A 20,936-nucleotide genomic window follows, 5' to 3' on the forward strand; every position below is an offset into this window, starting at 1 on the left:
GCTTGCAGTATTTTCTCCTTGAACTGGGATCTCTCTAATTTGGCTAAAATATTCCTGGAAATTTTCCTTTCAGGAGGTGATCAATGGATTCTTTCAATTTCTCTTTTACCTTCTGCTTCTAGCATATCAGGGAAATTTTCCCTGAGAATTTCTTGGAAGATGATGTCAAAACTCTTATTTTGATCATGGTTTTCAGGCAGTCCAATAATTTTCAAATTATCTCTCCTGGATTTATTTCCTATGTCAGCTATTTTTCTAACGAGACATTTCATATTGCTCTCTATTTTTTTTTATTCATTTGGATTTGCTTTACTGTGCCTTAGTTTCTCATAAAGTCACTAGCTTCCACTTGTTCAATCCTAATACTTAGGCAGTTATTTTCTTCAGAGAGTCTTTGTATCTCCCTTTCCATTTGGCTATTCAAACTGATGACTTTTTTCTCATGACTTTCCTGCATTGCTCTCATTTCCCTTTCCATTCTTTCCTCCACCTCTCTAAATATTCCTTCTATCTCTCCTACTTTCTCTTCAAAGTCCCTTTTGAGCAGTTCCATGGCCTGAGCCCAATGCATTTTTTTTTTTGGAAGCTTTGGATGTTGGAGCAGTGACTTCATATTTTCTTCTTCTGAAGGTGTATTATGGTCTACTTTTTCCACCAAAAAAGCTTTCTATAGTCTGCTGCTTTCTTTACCTATTCATCTCAACCACAAAGCAGATGTCTGATTGAAATCTAATTCTCTATGGTCAGAAGCTTGATGTGCCTGTGCCATTCCCCACTGGGCTGCCACCATTCACTCAGCCTACTGGTTCAGAACCTGGGTGATTCACCTGAACACCAGCAAAGACTACATTCACTTCACCCCAGCCCACCACTGAATCCCCTCCCCAGTCCACAAGTTGAGCCTCAGAAGAAGCTGTTGACGCTGAAGACTCCAAGGCCCTGGAGGAGCTGTCTGTCACAGGCTGGGGGCCGAGCTTCTCTCTCAGCCTGAATAGCAGGTGATCCCTGTTTCATAATTAAGTAGTCATTGGCTAGAAAATAATTTCACTCTGTTATTATGTGGTTTGGGCTGCTCCAGGAGTTGCCTTATGGTATTATTTTTGGAGTGTGTGGACAGGTTAATCAGGAGCTAGGGTAGTCACAATCTTTCCTTTGCCATTTTGGCTCTGCCCCATTAGATTCAAAATTGATTTTTGTAAGATTTTCAGTTCCAAATTTTTTCCCTCTCTCCATTTCCTCCCTCCTCCCAAAGTCAGCAAGTAATTTGTTATAGGTTATATATTACAATCACATTAAATTTATTTCCACATTAGACATACTGTGAGAGAAGAATCAGAAAAAAGGGGGAAAAACACAAGAAAGAAAAACAAGGGTCAGCTAGGTGGTGCAGTGGATAGACCACTGGCCCTGAACTCAGAAGGAACTGAGTTCAAATTCAGCCTCATACATTTAACACTTACTAGCTGTGTGACCCTGGGCAAGTTACTTAACCCCAACTGCCTCACCAAAAAAACACAACAAAAACAAGAAAATTGAAAATAATATGCTTCAATCTGCATTAAGAATCCATAGTTCTTCTGGAAGCAGAAAGCATTTTCCATCATGGGTTTTTTGTCATTGTCTTGGATTATTGTATGTCTTAGAAAAGCTAAGTCTACCACAACTGATCATCACACAATGTTGTTGATACAGAGTATAATGTACAGTTGGTTCTTTTCATTTCACTCAGCATCAATTTATGTAAGTCTTTCCATGTTTGTTTGTTTTTTTCCTAAAATCAGCTCGCTCATTATTTCTTACAGAACAATATTATTCCATGACATTAATAGACAACAATTTATTCAGCAATTCCACAATTGATGGGCATCACCTCAATTTCAAATGATATGCAGTTCTATAACCTTTTGGCTCTGGTTCCAAATTGATTTCCAGAATGGTTGGATAGCTTCACAATCCCACCAACAATGCATTAGTATTCCAATTTTCCCACATCTCCAACATTTATCATTTTCCTTCTTTGTCATATTAGCCAATTTGATAGATATGAGATGGTAGCTCAGAGTACTTTTAATTTGCATTTCTCTAATCAGTAGTGATTGAGAATATTTTTTTCCATATGGCTTTTAGATAGCATTAATTTTTTCATCTGAAAATTTCCTATTCATATGCTTTGACCATTTTCCAACTGGGGAATGACTTATGTTCTTATATATTTGGTTCAGTTCTGTATATATTTTAGAAATGAAGACTTTATCAGAAACACTGAATCTACAAATTGTTTCCCAGATTTCTGCTGCCTTTCTTGGCTGCATTGCTTCTGTTTTTACAAAAACTTTTTAATGTAATGTAATAAAAATGATCCATTTTTAATTTCATAATATCCTTTATCCCTTGTTTTTGTTGTGTTTTGTTGTTGTTGTTGTTTTGGTTTGTTTTTTTTTTTTTTCAGGGCAATGAGGGTTAAGTGACTTGCCCAGGGTCACACAGCTAGTGTCAAGTGTCTGAGGCTGGATTTGAACATAGGTCCTCCTGAATCCAGGGCCATCTATTGTGCTGCCTAGCTGCCCCCTATATCTCTTATTTAGACATAAATTCTTTCCCTTTACAAAGATCTGGGAGGTAAATTGGTCATTCATGTCTAAATCATGTATAGATTTTGACCTTATTTTGGTATAATTTGTAAAATGTTGTTATATGCCTAGTTTCTGCAAATAGGAGATTAGTATATTCATTTACTATTGTGTCTCTTGTGCCTAACCAATCCCACTGATCTACCACTCTATTTACTTTTGATGCCTGCTGCTTTATAGTATAATCTTAGATTTTGTATAGATAGACCACATTCCTGGGCATTGTTTTTATTAGTTTTCATGATATTCTTGACCTTTTGTTCCTACAGAAGCATTGTTATTATTTTTTCTAGCTCTATAAAATAAAATTTAGGTTGTTTGATTGGCATAGCACTAAATAAGTAAATTAATTTAGCTAGAATTGTCATTTTTATTATACTAAATTGACCTATCTATGAGCATCTAGTGAGATAATGGTATGATTTTGGTTACTTTTTTATTGATGTGGTTGATTATGGTGATAGTTTTCTGATTTTGAAGCAGCTCTGCATTACTGATTTAAATACTACCTAGTCATAGTGTTTTAGCCTGGTTATAAATTGCTATAATCTCTTTTAGAATTTAGAATCCATTCATACTTTTTGCATCAATATTTGTTAGGAATATTGGTATATGATTTTCTTCCTCTGTTTTTGCTCTTCCTGATTTAGTTATCAGCATCACATTTGTCTCATAAAAGGTATTTGATAAGATTATTTCTTCACCTCTACCCCTCCCCAAATAGTTTTTATAGTATTGGAATTAATTAATTGTTCTTTAAATGTTTGATATCATTCACTTGTAAACTCATCTGGTCCTACATATTTCTTTTTTTTTCTTAAGGATTTCATTGATGGTTTGTTCAATTTCTTTTTCTATAATGGGCTTATTTAAGAGCTCTATTTCCTCTTCTGTTAATCTGAAAAAAAATATTTTTTAAAGATTAATCTAACCAAAAAACAAAAAAAAGATTAATCTATTTTATTTAGATTGTCAAATTTATTGAGATATAATTGGGTAAAATAGCTCCTAATTATTGCTTTAGTTTCTTCTCCATTGGTGATGAATTCACCTTTTCATTTTTAATACTGGCAATTTGGTTTTCTTTTGTTTTTACATCATGACCCTCAGGTAGTCCAATAATATATTTTTTTTTAGTTTCCCTTTTTTTTTAGTGAGGTAATTGGTGTTAAGTGACTTGCCCAGGGTCACACAGCTAGTAAGTGTCAAGTATCTGAGGCTGGATTTGAACTCAGTTCCTTCTGAATCCAGTGCTTGTGTTGTATCCACTGTACCACCTAGCTGCCTCTTAGTCTGATTATTCTTACATTGTTCTTCCTTGATCTATTTTTAGCTCTATTGTTTTTCTGAAGATATATTTTACATTTTATTCTACTTTTATATACTTTCATTTCTGCTTTACTTATTTTCTAAATGAGTTATTGGCTTCTGTCTGCCCAATCTTGATTCTTAAAGAATTCTTTCATCCAGTCAGCTTTTGCACACCCTTTTCCACTTGGCTGACTATATCTTTAATGAATTGTTTTCCTCAATTTTTGTTCTTCTTTTTTCCAAGCTATTAATTCTCTCATAACTCTGATTTCTTTTCCCAATTTCTCTTTTACTTCCTATTTGATTCATAACATCATTTTGGAGCTTTTTCAAGAGGGCTTTTTGTTCTTGACACAAATTGCTCTTCCTCTTTAGGATTCTATTCTAGACATTTTTACATTGGTGTCCTCTTCTGAGTTTATTTTTCAGTCTTCCCTGTCACCATATTAGGTTTCTATGGTGAAGGTTCTTTTCTGTTTCTCATTCATATTTTAGCCTATTTCATGCTTTTTTAAAGTTGAGCTCTGCTCCTGCGGTTCATGGTGCATTGTGTATTTTGATATGGGTCCAGTGGCCTTATCACTGGATTTCTCCCCTGAGGACTCAGTAACTTGCAGTTTTCTCACTGGGGTGGTCCAGTCTAGTAGTGACTGTTGTGTAGCGGATACTTCAGGTGGAACATTGCTTTCTGCATTGAAGCTAAAGTCCTCACAACTAGCTTAATGTTGCACCAGCTTTCTAAACTAGAACTGAGGGTCCTCAGCTGCTATTCTGTGCTCTGGCTAAGAACATTCTGCTTGTTTGTTTAGACACCCTCTGTTCTGAGTTGTACTTCCTCCTCTATTCAGGTGACAAAGATCTTTGCAGAAGACTTTCTATGCTTTATTAAGCCAGAAGATTGTTTCATTCTGTCTTTTTGTAGGTTCTGTAGCTCCCGCATCTGTTTAGAGGCTTAATTTAACATTATTTCTGAGGGAAATTTGGGAGAGCTCATGTAACTTCCTGGCATCTCTCTGCCATGTTGGATCTTCCCAGTTACTGGGTATTTGATGAACTCACTTAGACTATAGAGTTCCTAAAAGGAACTGGCCCTGAAGAGTTCCAAAGGGGGGATTTTGAAGGCTGGAAATCTCTCTCCTCTCACACATTCCACTGAGTTCCTCATGGAGGGAAGGGCCTTCATCTTTACCAATAAGGAGGGGGTCCTACAACAATAAATTTTCGGACAATGGGGCTACAATGGCATTTAAGATAGATGATTTCCAAAACAGTAGAATCTAGGGGGGGAACATAATTTGGCAAAAGATATGGAGAAGAAGGGAAATTAATTGATGAAAGTCAAAAGACAAGAACATTGGAAGAACCCAAGAGAGCTGGGCCAAACAATGCAGAAGATGAAGATGGAAAGGACAGAAATAAACTCTGGATTACAGATCTTCCCAAAAGCATAGTTCATACTCTCTGCTTCCCTGCCTGAGGGAGAAGGAATAAAGAGAGAATATAAAGGATGTAGGAGGCAAAAAAGGGGCTAACAGAAAAAATGAAAACCCAAGTTCTAATTTAGATCTGAGTTCTAAGAGGGATTCTAACTCTACCTCCCAAAGGGATCAATGGATAACATTCAACAAGGGCCTTCATTAATACAAGTCAGGGCCTGGGCTCTTGTTACCCAATTTAATCACCACTCATAACAAGAACATAAAGAGGCAGGTCATAGGGACCTTAACTTTAACAATGATACACAGACAGGGTATAGAGATTCTAACTGATAAATAAAAATATTTTGAAACTAGGCAAGGGAACAAAAAGGTGACATGCATAGAGAAGGCCAAATTTGTCCGCAGATTCACCTTATGAAATGTAAACCTCAAAAACATACCTCCATGGAAAAAGGTACCGCCTCAGGGGTTGGCTCAAGACCCCAGGAACTCCAAATTAGGATAAACCTCCCCCACCCCATATCTCCCTAAACTGGGTATTATTATAATGAGATTGATCATCAATTTATCCATACTATAAATATAACTGTCTTTTCTTTCCTTATTTGAGAGATATCATTCAATTTTTCTGGGTCTCTCCCTGTGTTCACTTACAGTATTGCAATAAAACTTGAGAAACCGAGTCATGGAGTCTTGTAATACTTTTGGGATGACTCACAATCAATTTGACCCTGAATCCATCCCACATCATAAGGACACATGCAATGACAGGGACTTGTATAACCCAGAACTACTCTCTCTCTCTCACACACAGACATACACACACACTCACACAAACACACATATACACACACCCTTCCAACCCTTATTCCTTGGTTATTGAGTTTGGGCAGAAATAAGCAGACTTTTGAAGTTGTGAATTGATCTAACCATTCTGGCGAGCACTTTTGAACTATGCCCAAAGGGCTATAAACCTGTGCACTCTGTCATTTAAAATGTATTGGGGGGCAGGGCGGCTAGGTGGCTCAGTAGATAAAGCACTGGCCCTGGATTCAGGAGTACCTGAGTTCAAATCTGGCCTCAGACACTTGACACTTACTAGCTGTGTGACCCTCGGCAAGTCACTTAACCCCCATTGCCCTGCCAAAAAAAACCCACCCCAAAACAAAAAATAAAATGTATTGGGGATGCCTATCCCTGTCCTAAGATATTGGGGAACTTATCTGGGGTTTCTAATATATTGCCACTTCTAAATTAGAGACTACAGCACCAGTCTTGGCATTAATCATTTATTAAATCATATTGAATGTTAGTAAAAAAAAAATAGAGTACACAGTCCAGAATTAGAGTTCAGGAGCCCTACATACCTAGATCAAAAAGAGATTGGGGTGGGGGGGGGGGATGCAGCTGCCTCCTCCAGAGACCCAGCCAAAAGAGAGAGAGCAAGGGAGAGAGACTGTAAGTTTCCTGCTGTCTGGAGGAGTGGGGGTCCATATTCAAATGAGTAGTATGTGATTAGGTCAGAGTCCAGAGGACACACCCTCTTAGGGGAAAGGCTATTAGGTAGGTGTTGTTTTAATCTCTATTGTCCACTGAGTGTTTGAGTCAGCTTGATCTCCAACTCTACTGACACTGTGCTGACCTTGATCAGACAAGGCTCCCTTGACTGTGTGTGTGTGTGTGGGGGGGGCCTCTGGTTCCCCCAAAACCCCATTATTTTCTCACGGTATACCCTTTGACCCAACAATACCACTACTAGGTCAATATCCCAAAGAGATCATAAAAAAGAGAAAAGGAACCACATGTACAAAATATATATATATTTATACCTGCAGCAGCTGTGGCAGCACATAATTGGAGATTGAGGGCATTCCCAAAAGTTGGAGCCCATTAGTTGAAAAGGTGAGGTCAGAGGACCCTAGCCTTCTTTGACATAGGATAGAAGACAGCTCATTGACCAGGACTGCCAACACCACCAAACACACACACATATGAATAAACAAATGAAAAATTGATCTGAATTTTTATTTTTTATTCCTTAATATTTACCCCAACCATAGCTTACACAATTGCCACTGGCTCAAATATTTTATTCACATTATAGTAAATTACAAATTAAATAAAATTTTTAAAATAAATTAGATTATTCATATATAACATCATGTCATATTATTACATCACATTAGATGCAATTAGGTTCTGTTACATTCTGTTCTGATTTATTCTACAATATTATACTAGATATTTATCATATGACATCATTTAATGTGATTTCCAATAAGGTTACTCCTCATATTTTTTAAAATATGTGTTCAATCATATTAAAAATATTTCCATACTAGCTTTGTTTCTTTCTACACCCACCATAGGACCCTGGGAAATTTTTTACTTAAAGCTTAAATTTGGATATTGTCTCTAATATCCTCAGAGGCAAAAATATAAAATTATTCATTATAAAACGTAAATCATAAATCTAGTATGGAAAAGGAATGTATTTCATATCCCCATAAGAACTTTTAAACTAAAAATTTGCTTTCAAAAATGTTTGTGAGTTTGGGGGTTGATTGTGTAAATCAATCAATCACCCCCACCACATTTTAAATAAGATGCTAAAAATCTGATCCTTAACCAACACTTGTTTATTGAATCGATCCATCATGGCTTTAGACAAGTGTTGAAAATATTCTTGATAACCTTTGCACAGGAAGCATGTTTGGACTGGCTGATATAATTTTGCCAAATCCTGCAGGTTGTCTATAAAATATCTAGCCAGTTTGCATACAATAGATTTAAATTCCTGACTATAGAGAGGTAAGTACATTCCAGTTAAAGCTATGAGAGCAGATACTATTTTTTTCTTTTGAGAATGAAAGGGTGGAGGCAGCTAGGTGGCACAGTAGATAAAGCACCGGCCCTGGATTGAGGAGGACCTAAGTTCAAATCTGACCTCAGACACTTGACACTTACTAGCTGTGTGACCCTGTGAAAGTAACTTAACCCTCTTTGCCCTGCAAAAAAAAAAAAAAAAATGGAAGGGTAGAGTAGTAATGGAGTCATCTTTTGCCTTGGTTTTCTCTGTGTCACCTTTAGCAACAAAGTTCCCCAGATGAGGACATCTAGAGCTTTGAAGGACCATACAATTTTGAACATCCCATTTTCCTATTGTGTCTTAGAAGAGTTTGGGGAATAACTCATTGAAGTGTCTTCAGTAGGAACTGAGGACATCCGGAAAAGAGATTCAAGAATATGAAAAGATCCCTATTGAAAAGTTCCATTATTACTGAATAGAACACCTGAAAGACAAGAAGAACTATTCATTACCTATTGACTATAGGTTCTCAACTAAGATTGAGTCTCCATTGTACCATCCATATGCTTGTGAGAGAGCCTGTCATAGACTTTGGGGAGGAATGTCTTGTACCTACTGTTATTATATTTCTTTCTAAGCTATTTAACTCTCACTTGTTCATATCAACTGATAATAATGAAAGCATATCAGCAAAGGTTCAGGAGCTACAATATTAGAAGGAAACATGACTCAGAATCTCATGATTCACCCTGGGGTCCACAGGGTATATAGTAGCTGAGCTCCAGGGACCCCATCTTATTATCATATAATTATAAAACTAAATGGGACCTCAGAGGTCATCTTGTCCAACCTTCATATTTAAAGATGATAATAATGGAGGCTGTGGAGGGTGAGTGATTTTCCAAATAATGCACAAGTAGTAAGCATCAATGGTAAAATGTGAACACAGATTCTATAATTTCAGAGGCTTGCTCTTTCTACTCAGTTCTATTTGGGACACATGTAATACTTAATGACATGTTTGCTGGTGTAACGATTGGAATAACGCCACCTGCTGGATACTTACTGTAGAAGAGTTCTGCCCATGAAGCGAAGGTCTTTGAGGGCAAGACCAGGCATCAGGAAGTGACGCGGACGAGGAAGGAAGAGACTGGCGCTCGGTCTCGGGCTCTTTCCTGGGGACGCTGGCGGAGAAGGGAGCTAAAAATGTGCTCTCCCTTTAATAGATAGAAATCTAGGCCTTTCTCTCTCTCTTTACCAAATTCTTGTTTTCCTTAATAAATGCTTAAAAGCCTAACTCTTGCTAAAGCTTATAATTTATTGGCGACCACTCATTAGATATTTTAGACAGTTTAGCTAGAATTTTACCCCTTAACAGATGGCTGACCACGAAGAGGAAAGCTGAACCTCACTTCTGATCTTCCGGTTGGGTAAGAAATTTCCCCTACCCTTTAAACTGCTAAGTACTGGTGTACTGGCTGTGTTTTCCTTTAAATTTTTTCGAATGGACCTTTTAAACTCCCTAATTATCCTATTTTTGATTTTAGTCTGTTTAACCAGACAAATGGGAGATAAGATCATGTTAATGCTTTGTTTTTGTGGATTTTCTATTTTTCTTTTTATTTTTGTTAAAAGAGCCAGCAACTTACTCACACAAGGAAATATCTCTCCCTCTCCCAACCATGCTTTTTCAGAGAAACCTGAAGAGATTCCTGCAGCTTTTCCCAGTTCTAACACTAATTGTTGCTTTAATTTTGCATGCCTGGAGGCAATGACCCACCCTCTAGAAGCTTTTAATCCCCTAGCACCTGGAGGCAAAGTGGGGGAAGAGGAATCCAGGCCTGAGTTCAAAATCAAGTCTGATTCAAATTGCTCTGGTCCCTCCCCTCCTCTCCAGACCCCACCCTCTACTCCTCCCATGGCCAAGCCCATTGCTTCCCCTGCCTGGGAAGTCCAGAGATCTAATGCTCATGCGCAACTTTCTCTAACTACATTTGCAGCTTCAGGCTCAGCTCTTCCCCAGCCTGGCTGTGCTTCTGAGACAACCTTAGAAAACCCTTTAAATTCCAGATATGCTCGATTTGTTCATAATTTTGCTAACCTGCTTTTGTCTTTAATTAGTAATCTTATAAAGCATTCGTATGGTGAAAAGACTGACAGACAATATAGAGGGGTTAAAGAAGAAAAACTTAAGCTGAATAAGAATGACAATCATCACCATAGTTCAAGACTCCGCTTCTTTTGCCATGGAAGGGTACATATTTTACAGAAATGTAGAAGTAAGCAGCAAGGTATTGATATGAGTATTGGGGATTTTAGATATCGGAATCAAAAGTGTTCTGAATTCACTCAGAGTATCAGTTCAGAGGTTACATAGGATTTCTATGCTATTACATATACATTTTGAAATTAATGGTATGGGTTTATTTTCATAGAGATTTTCATGCTTTTGAGATTGTGTCTTATACTTAGTTTCTAAAACAAGGAGAATATTTGTAAAAGCTTTTTATAGTCATGTGATCAAGTTTATATTTTATAATACTCTTATTGATATTAAGTTCATATTCATTTAGATTTCCTTAGTTTGAATTTCACTGTATTTTATTGTTCCATGTGTATTTTCTTCTATTCATTTGTCTATCTAATTTTGAAACATTGCAAGATGGTTTTGATTTCATAATACAATGTTAATTCTAGGAGTATTGTGCTCCCATATTCTGAGTTGTTTGTTTCTGTTATTTTTTTCTCAACTGATTATTTGATCAAACTCTTTAAAGCATTTCCTTGGCAAACTGGTTGCCATGGCAAGTATAAATTGATTCTAGAAGTATTATTTTTGATAAGCATATTCCAAAAAAAAAAAAAAGAGGGGAACATTTGTAAAAGTTTTCTTTTTTCAAAAAAAAAAGTTTTCTTTGAGATTCTGTTGTGCTTTAACTTGTATTTGAATATGTTCTGATTTTTCACAAAAGTAATTGTATACTAAGTAAAAAAAAAGGGTATTATTTGAAATTGTTGCATAATTATATATTGTGTTCTGAGTCAAGATGTATTCACATTTTTTGCAATCATTTATTATCCTCAATTTTAAATCCATATGAGACTTGGATTATGGGAACTTATCATTTAAGACATTAATTGCCTTTATTCTGAGTTATCAGATGCCAGTTGGCCAAGATGCCATCCAATCACAAGAGGAATACATGCAAGAGCAGACACTGAACTGTCACATGAGGGGAGACATGCATGAAGTCAAGGTATGGCCCAGGGAACGGCTTTTGACAAATGTTGAGGTTGGATTCTCTTGGTTTAATATTTTATTCTCTTTTTCCCCACAATATTGTACAGATGGCTGGAAGTATTCATCCCACCCATCTCACTTCTACACCTGGCTTCTATGCTCCCTCCTATATGCCTGATGCCATGGACATCTCAATCCCATGCATCTGATTAAGTCTGACTCAGTTTCCTCCAATATGTTCGGTGGCATGGACATATATTCCATCCACCTATTTTAAGCCTGGCATACTGCATGGACAGTACATATTGCTCAAGTGTGGGAATGCTCATATCCCATCATTTCTCTGTTCTTTTATGGTAACCCCCATAATTATCTCAGGTGTCATGATAAATAACAGTGTTGAATTTGGCCTTGACACCTGTTACCAATTATATTAGATTTTTAATTTCTCATAATGGCATGAGGATAATTAGGCAGATGATGCAAAAAGTGATGAAACAAAGATAAAAAATTATTTTAAAAAATTAATATCACAGCAATTGTCTTCTCAATTACCCTCCATAAAGGGGGACTATAATAATAATATAATTTTAAAGAATGGTTCAATTTTTGTTTTATTATATGTTTCATGTGTAACAACTAAGATTATGAATTCCCTTAGACATGTTTTTGAGAACTTTCATTGTTTGATTTGATTATTGACAAAGCTATTTTAAAGTTGTGTTAAGCTCAATTTTGTAGGAAATTTCCTGGCTGATTACCAGTATCCACACATCAACCCCTGAAAAGACTTCCATTCCACGACTACACCTAGAGGACATCTGAGAAAAGACTTTCAGAGACTTTAAATGAACAGTTTTGATTTGTTGTTTTTTTTCTCTTTCTGTTATAATATACACCATCTGTAACATGTATTCTCTGCAGAGGCCCTCCCTTTGCAAGACTAATGTCAAAGCGTCGGTTCATGAGGACAAAAAAAATCGCTCCTCTGGACAAAACTTTCCTCTCTTCCTTTTCTATATTGTTGTTCACATATTATTAGTTAGCAATAGTTATCATATTGTTTTTACTGTTCCATCAAGGAAACATTTTGTTTCTTGAGGAACAACAGGGGGACTGTAACGATTGGAATAACGCCACCTGCTGGATACTTACTGTAGAAGAGTTCTGCCCATGAAGCGAAGGTCTTTGAGGGCAAGACCAGGCATCAGGAAGTGACGCGGACGAGTGGGAGGAGGAAGGAAGAGACTGGCGCTCGGTCTCGGGCTCTTTCCTGGGGACGCTGGCGGAGAAGGGAGCTAAAAATGTGCTCTCCCTTTAATAGATAGAAATCTAGGCCTTTCTCTCTCTCTTTACCAAATTCTTGTTTTCCTTAATAAATGCTTAAAAGCCTAACTCTTGCTAAAGCTTATAATTTATTGGCGACCACTCATTAGATATTTTAGACAGTTTAGCTAGAATTTTAACCCTTAACACTGGTGAGGCTGAAATGAGAGCATTTATATAATGAAATCCACAAGCTTTGAAAATCTCCACAAACCAAATATTAAGCCACTTTTGTTTTCTTTTATACTGAAGAGAAACCTCCCATCCAGAGAAGCTAAGAGAATTTTCAAATATCATGCAGTGAAATTTGATGTTGAATCCTTCTTCCTCACTCCTAGTCAAGTATTCTTTCAATTTCATGAGCCCTCAGGCTCATTCATTTCCTCACAATCCTACAGAGTCAATTCATGAAAATAACTTTCCCACAGAAAGAACTGCAATATAAATGTAGAGATGAAAATTATAAGATGAATGTTGACAAAGCAAAATCCTGAGGCCTTTTGCCAACTGGTTCCTTCTCAACTATTTCTCCTTCATGCCTATCTTCACATGCCTGTGAAAATGTATACTTATCATGATGGTACTCAAGTAACTAAAGTCAGTCAATCAATAAACATTTATAAAGTGATTATCATTTAAATATTTATTAAGTACTTCCAAGCACTCTTTTAAGTACTTGGGAATACAAAGTATGGTAAAAGAAAATACCTGTCACTCAAGGTGCTTAGAGAGAGTTGGGGAGACAACTTGCAAACTACTATGTAAAAAATGCTATACAAAGGATAAAATGTAGGTATTTAACAGAGAAAAGGCACTAGAATTAAGAGGGATTGAGACAGCCTTCCTGAAGACGGTGAGATTTTAGCTAAGATGTGATAGAGGCAAAGAGGTGGCAATGAGGAGGCAGAGAATTCAACATGGAAAACAAATCATGCAGAATGACCAAAGTTTCAAGATGGTGTGTCTTGCTCAGGGACCAAGGAGACCAATGTCACTGTATTGCATAACACCTGGAGAGATGGGTAAGGTGTATGTGTGTGTATGTGTATGTGTATGTGTATGTGTATGTGTATGTGTATGTGTATGTGTATGTGTATGTGTATGTGTATGTGTATGCGTATGTGTATGTGTATGTGTATGTATATCCATACTGTAAGGGGCTAAAATTCTAGCTATACTATCTAAAATCTAATGAGTGGTCGCCAATAAATAGTATTTAAGTGTTTAAGTATTTACTAAAGAGCATTAGGATCAGAGAGAAAGGTAAAAATCTAACTATTTCTAAGAGAGCCCATCATCCAACCCACCATGGCAAGGTCAGGAACCAAAAGAGAGCCAACCCCTCCCCCAATGTCTGCTTCCTACTTGGTGTCCTCCTCCCAGAAATGGGAGACTCCTCAGGTTGATTGGCTGGTACCCATGATAGTACCCACAAGCAAATGTCACTTCCTGACACCAAGGACCTTGAACACATGGCTTGCCCTCAGATGTCTTCTCCTCATGGAGGAGCTTTTCGACAGTAAGTCTCCAGCAGGTGGCATCATTCCAATCGTTACAATACAAGCAATATACATATATACACATACATGTGTATAGCATGCACATGCACACAGTATATATGCATATACTTGAAAAGTGGGAAACATTATGAAGTGGTTTGAATAACAAATAGGGGATGTTACATTTGATCCTATAATTGACAATGAGTGCTTAGTGTTTAGTGTGTGTGAGTGTTGGGGGCGGGGGTGTTGACATGGTCTGACAGACCTTCATTTTTAGGAAAACCAATTTGAAAGCTGAGTAGAGGATGGACTGAAGTGGGGAAAATCTTTTGGAAGAGACTCCAAACAGCAGGATATTATAATAGTCCTGGTATGACATTATAACAGACTATACCAGGGTAGTAGCATTATAAGAGATTAGGTGGTATCTGTGGGATATAATATGATAATAAAATCAACAGGCCTTAGGAATAGATTGGATATGGGGGTGGGTGGGTGAGAAAAGCAGAATTGTTGGGAGGTTTTTTTATTTGTTTTTTATCACAACAGAATTTTATTATTTTCCAGATACATATAAAGATAGTTTTTAACATTTGCTATCATAAGATTTTTAGTTCCAAAATTTCTCCCTCCCTCCCTTCTTTCCCCCCTCCCCAAGGCTGAAAGAAAGCAATCTAATTTAATCTAATCTATCTATCTACACACACACAATCACATTAAACATATTTCCACATTAGTCATGTTGTGAAAGAAAAATCAGAACAAAAGGGAAAAACTTCAAAAGGAAAAAAAAACAATATCATTCAGTCTATGTTCAGAATCCACAGTTCTTTTTTGGGGGGGATGTGGGAAACATTTTCTATCATGACTCTTTTGGAATTGTCTTGGATCATTTATGGCTGAGAAGAGCTAAGTTCATAACAGTTGATCATCATACAATGTTGCTGTTACTGTATACAAAGTTATTCATATTCTTCTTACTTTACTCAACATCAGTCCACTTTAGTCTTTCCAGATTTTTTCTGAAATGTGCCTGCTCATCATTTCTTTTAGAAAAATAATATTCCATTGCATTCATATACCACAACTTGTTCAGCCACTCCCCAATTGATGGGCATCCCCTCAATTTCCAGTTCTTTGCCATAAAGCTTCTATAAATATTTTTATACTTAAGCGTCTGTTTCCTTTATTTTTTTTTAATTATCTCTTTGGAATACAGACCTAGTAGTGCCATTACTTGGTGAAAAGGTATGCACAGTCCCATAGTCTTTTGTGCATATTTCTAAATTGCTTTCCAGAATGGTTGGATCAGTTCACAACTTCACCAAAAATAAATTAATATTCGAATTTTTCCACAGATTTCCCAACATTTAATATTTTCCTTTTTTCATATTTGACAATCTGAGAGGTGTGAGATGATACCTCAAAGTTGTTTAGTTGTTTTAATTTATATTTCTCTAATCAATATTGATTCAGAACATTTTTTCATATGGCAATAGATAGTGATAGTTTTGATTTTTTCATCTGAAAACTGCCTGTTTATATCCTTTGACCATTTCTCAATTGAGGAATGACTATACATATATATATATATATATATATATATATATATGTATATGTATATATGTATATATGTATATATGTATATATGTATATATGTATATATGTATATATGTATATATAATATACATATATATGTGTGTGTATATATATATGTATATATATGTATGTATGTATGTATTTTATTATTTTCCAGTTACATATAAGGATAGTTTTCAACATTTGTTTTCATAGGATTTTAGTTCCCAATTTTTTCCCACCCTTTCCTTCACTCCTTCCTCCCCAAGAAGAAAGCAATCTAAAATAGGTTATATATGTTTAATCACACTAAGCATACTTCTGCATTAGTCATATTGTGAAAGAAGAGTTAAAACACAAGGGAAAAAATCTCAAAAAAGAAGGGAAAAAAACAGCTCAAAAGTAGAAACAGTATGGTTCAATCTGCATTCATAAACCACAGCTCTTTTTCCGGTTGTTGAGATTTTCTATCATGAAGTTCTTTGAAATTGTTTTGGACTATTGCATTACTTAAAAGAGCCAAGTCGGGGCAGCTAGGTGGCACAATGGATAAAGCACTGGCTTTGAATTCAGGAGGACCTGAGTTAAAAACTGGCCTCAGACACTTGACACTTAACTAGCTGTGTGACCCTGGGCACTTAACCCTCATGGCCCTGCCAAAAAAAAAAAAAAAGAGCCAAATCTATGACCATTGTTCATCACATAGTGTTGCCATTAATGTGTACAATGTTCTCCTGGTTCTGCTCCTTTCAGTCAGCATCAGTTCATGTAAGTCCTTCCTGGTCTCCTTGAACTCCTCCTGCTCATCAGTACTTTTCACATTGGTGTTTTTAAATTTTGTGTTGACTTGAATTCTTATAAATTGCATTTAGTTTTTGGTATATTATAGAAATGAGATCCTTATGAGAAACAGCAACTGTAAAATTGTTTCCCAGCTTTCTACTTCCTTCAAATTTTGTCTGCATTTCTCCTGTTTGTGTATATATATACACATATATATACATATATATGTGTGTGTATATATACATATACATATACACATATATACATATATACACACACACACACACACACACACACACACACACATATATATATATACATATACATATATATGTATATATATATATTTTTAGTGAGGCAATTGGGGTTAAGTGACTTGCCCAGGGTCACATAGCTAGTAAGTGTTAAGTGTCAGAGGCCAGATTTGAACTCAGGTACTCCTGACTCCAGGGCCAGTGCTCTATCCACTGTGCCACCTAGATGCCCCTGTATATATTTTTTTAATTTAATGTAATCAAAGTCATCCATTTTGCATTTAATAATATCCTCTATCTCTTGTTGAGTTATAAATCATTGTCCTCTACATATATCTGAGAGGTAAACTATTCTTTCCTCTCCTAATTTACCTATGGTATCACCCTTTATGTCTGAATCATGTGCCAATTTTGAATTTATTTTAGAATATGGCCTAAGATATTGGTCTAAGCCTAGTTTCTGCCATACTTCCAGTTTTCCCAGAAGTTTTTGTCAAATACTAAGTTCTTATCCCAGAAGTTGGAGCCTTTGGATTTATCAAACAGTAGATTAATATAGTCGTTGACTACAGTGTCTCTTGTGCCTAACCTATTCCATTTATCCACCACCCTACTTTTTAGACAATACAAAATAGCTTCGATGACTGCCACTTTATATTATACCTTCAGATTTGTTATGGCTAGCCCACCTTCCTGAGCATTTTTTTCACTATTTCCTTTTATATTCTTGACCTTTTGTTCTTCCAGATAAATTTTGTTATTTTTTCCAGCTTTATAAAATAATTTTAGGTAGTCTGATTGGCATAGCACTGAATAAGTAAATTAATTTAGGTAGAATTGTCATTTTTATTTTATTAGCTCATCCTATCCATGAGCAACTGATATTTTTCTAATAATTTAGATCTGATTTTATTTGTGTGAAAAGTCTTCTGTAATTATGTTCATAGAGTTCCTGGGTTTCTCTTGTCAGTTAGACTCCCAAATATTTGATATTGTCTACAGTTACTTGAAATGGAATTTCTCTTTCTATCTCTTGCTGCTGAGCTTTGTTGGTCATATATAGAAATGCTCATGATTTAAATGGATTTAATTAATATCCTGAAACTTCGCTAAAGTTGTCACGTTTTAGTTAATTCTCTAGGATTCTCTAAGTATACCATCATATCATGTGCACAGAGTGATAGTTTTGTTTCCTCCTTCCCTATTCTAATTCTTTTAATTCCTTTTTCTTCTCTTATTGCTAAAGCTAACATTTCTAATACAATATTAAATTAAAGAGGTGATGATAGACATCTCTGTTTCATACCTGATATTATTGGGAATGGCTGTAATTTGTCCCCATTACATATAAAGTTTGCTGATGGTTTTTGGTAGATACTGCTAATTATTTTTGGGAAAGCTCCATTTTTTCCTATGTTCTCTAGTGTTTTTAATAGGAATGAGTACTGTAGTTTGTCAAAGCCCTTTCTGCATCTATTGAGATAATCATATGATTTTGATTAATTTTGTTATTGATATGGTTGACTATGTTGATAGCTTTCCTAATGTTGAACTAGCTCTGCATTCCTGGTATAAATTTCACGTGGTCATAGTGTATTATCCTGGTTGAATTGCTGTAATCTCCTTGCTAATATTTGATTTAAGATTTCGGCAGCAGGACACCTTGGGGGGGGGGGGTGAGGGGGGAGTGGTAGAGCTAGAGCCTTGCAGTGACAGACTGACTGAGAGACAGATGGACAAACTTTGGTGGTGCCTAGTCTATTCTCAGAGCCATGGGCAGAGGAGACCGAGTCCCCATCATGATTGTAGGGCTTTTCATCCATAACCACAAGGGGGAGGTGTTCATTTCCCCCATCTTCTCGAGACAACATTGAGTGGAAAGCTGTGGATGCCTTCCTTGTTCAATGTGATACTTGTCCAGCAGCAAAAACATTGCACACACCAGCTTCTTTTACATCAAGACCTACAACATCTGACTGGCAGCTGTCACCAAACCAAATGTCAATACCACTATAGTCTTAGAGTTCCTCTACAAGATGTGTGACATCATCTTGCCCACTTTGGCAAGATCAGCGAGGAGAACATCAAGAACAAATTCGTGCTCATCTAAGAGCTGTTGGATGATATCCTTAATTTCAGCTACCCACAGAACTCAGAGATATTCAGCAGGACATTAAGAGTTAGACAAAGGAAGAATAGTCTCAGATTACCAGCCACTAACAGGATTGGTTGGTAGTGTGACAGCATCAAATATCGTGGGAATGAACTCTTCCTGGATGTGCTTGAAAGAATCAATCTACTCTTGTCTCCTCAGGGGTATGTGCTGAGCGCTCACATGAGCAGGTGGGTGGTGATGAAGAGCTATCTTATCAGTATGCCCATGTGGAAGTTTGGGATGAACAAGACTACCATTGAGAAGCAGGTCAAGGTCATGGCCTGATGAGACTGGCAAGAGTGGGAAGCAGTCCATTGTCATTGATGGCTACACCTTGCACCAGTACATGAGGCACAGCAAGTTTGACTTTGAATGCAGCATCAGCTTTATCCCCACATCGAGAGATTGTGCTTATGAGGTACCAGACCACCAAGGACATCATCCTTCTCTTCCAAGGACTTCATCTTTCCCTTCAGGGTGATCCCCCTGATGCGGGAGTGAGATCAAACAAACTGGGGGTCAAAGTTTTCATTAAGTCCAACTTAAGCCTTCCTTGCTGGCCCAGAAAATTGAGGTCTGGATCCCAACTCCACTGAACACAAGTTGGGTTCAAGTGATCTGAAGGAAGGAAAAAGCCAAGTACAAGGCCAATGAGGATGCCATTTGTGGAAGATCAAGCACATGGCAGGAATGAAGGAATCACAGATTAGTGCAGGGATTGAGCTGCCACAGACCTCCCATCTCCATGAACTTTGAGCTACCATTTGTTCCTTCTGGCCTGAAGGTACAATACACAAAGGTGTTTGAACCCAAGTTGAATCACAGCCACCACAACGTCATCAAATGTTTGCACTACTTTGGTCACATTGGCCTCTACAAAACCAGCTGCTAGCCACCTGGCATAATCTCCAGAATCTTCACCCACCTGGGTGCCCCCTTGTGAGGGAGCCACTCTTGGCCACCTAACCCATCTCTTCCCTCTTGCTGTTTCCTCTTTCCTGCATCATTGTACACCCTCTGCACAAGCCTGTAGACTATATCTGGACTGACCCTACCAAGAAGGGGACTAAGACAGTGGGGCCTTGGATCCCCTGGGTCCCCTGGGCCCTCAGGGGTCCTGCCGGTCCTCCAACCCTCATTTTGTCCATTCTAGCCCAGCTCTGGACTCTGATAGAATTTTGTGTCCAAAGCCAGGCTGGGGTCCCTTGGGTGGTCATGCCCCTAACCCTCTCCCTGGGGTGGAAGGCTGCCAGAGCCCCTAGCTTCTGCACCTCCCTGAAAAGCCATTAACTGCTTCCTGTCCCCTTCTTCCCCCTCACCCCCTGCTGTGGCATAGTGTGAGCTCGATTTTGTACATGTCATTTGTCCAGTTGGAGACACAATAAATTTTGTAGATGGGAAAAAAAGATTTTGTCAGTGAAATTGGGGAAATTGGTCTAGAATTTCTTTCTCTTTTTTGGCTCTGTCTGGTTTAAGTATCAACAACATATTTTGTCATAAAAATAATTTAGTAGAACTCTACCTATTTTTCCATATGATTTGTATAGTATAGGAATTAATTGTTCTTTAAATGTTTTATATCAAACACTTGTAAACCTATCTGGTCATGCAGTTTTTTTTTCTTTTTTTTTGGGGGGGGGGAGGAGAAGGGGGCAGTTTTGTTTCATTTTTTTTCATAAGGAGTAAATTGATGGTCTCATTCAGGAGGTGATCATTGGATTCTTTCAGTGATGATTCCATCCTCTGATTCTACCATATCAGGTCAGTTCTCCTTGATAATTTACTAGAATATGGTGTCTAGAATATTTTTTCCATCATAGCTTTCAGGTATTACAATAATTCTTGTATATCTCTCATTTCTCTCATTTCTTTTCCCATTTTTTCTTCTATTTCACTTATTTGATTTTT

The 20,936-nt window shown here is 37.1% G+C and overlaps 1 pseudogene; it reads left to right on the plus strand.

Moving 5' to 3' along the window:
* Window positions 1-18,672: 18,672 nt before the first annotated feature.
* LOC122744226 lies at window positions 18,673-19,920 on the plus strand (annotated as a pseudogene).
* Window positions 19,921-20,936: the final 1,016 nt, after the last annotated feature.

The sequence above is a fragment of the Dromiciops gliroides genome, chromosome 2, assembly GCF_019393635.1.
Source record: "Dromiciops gliroides isolate mDroGli1 chromosome 2, mDroGli1.pri, whole genome shotgun sequence".
In the NCBI taxonomy this organism is placed as follows: Eukaryota; Metazoa; Chordata; class Mammalia; order Microbiotheria; family Microbiotheriidae; genus Dromiciops; species Dromiciops gliroides.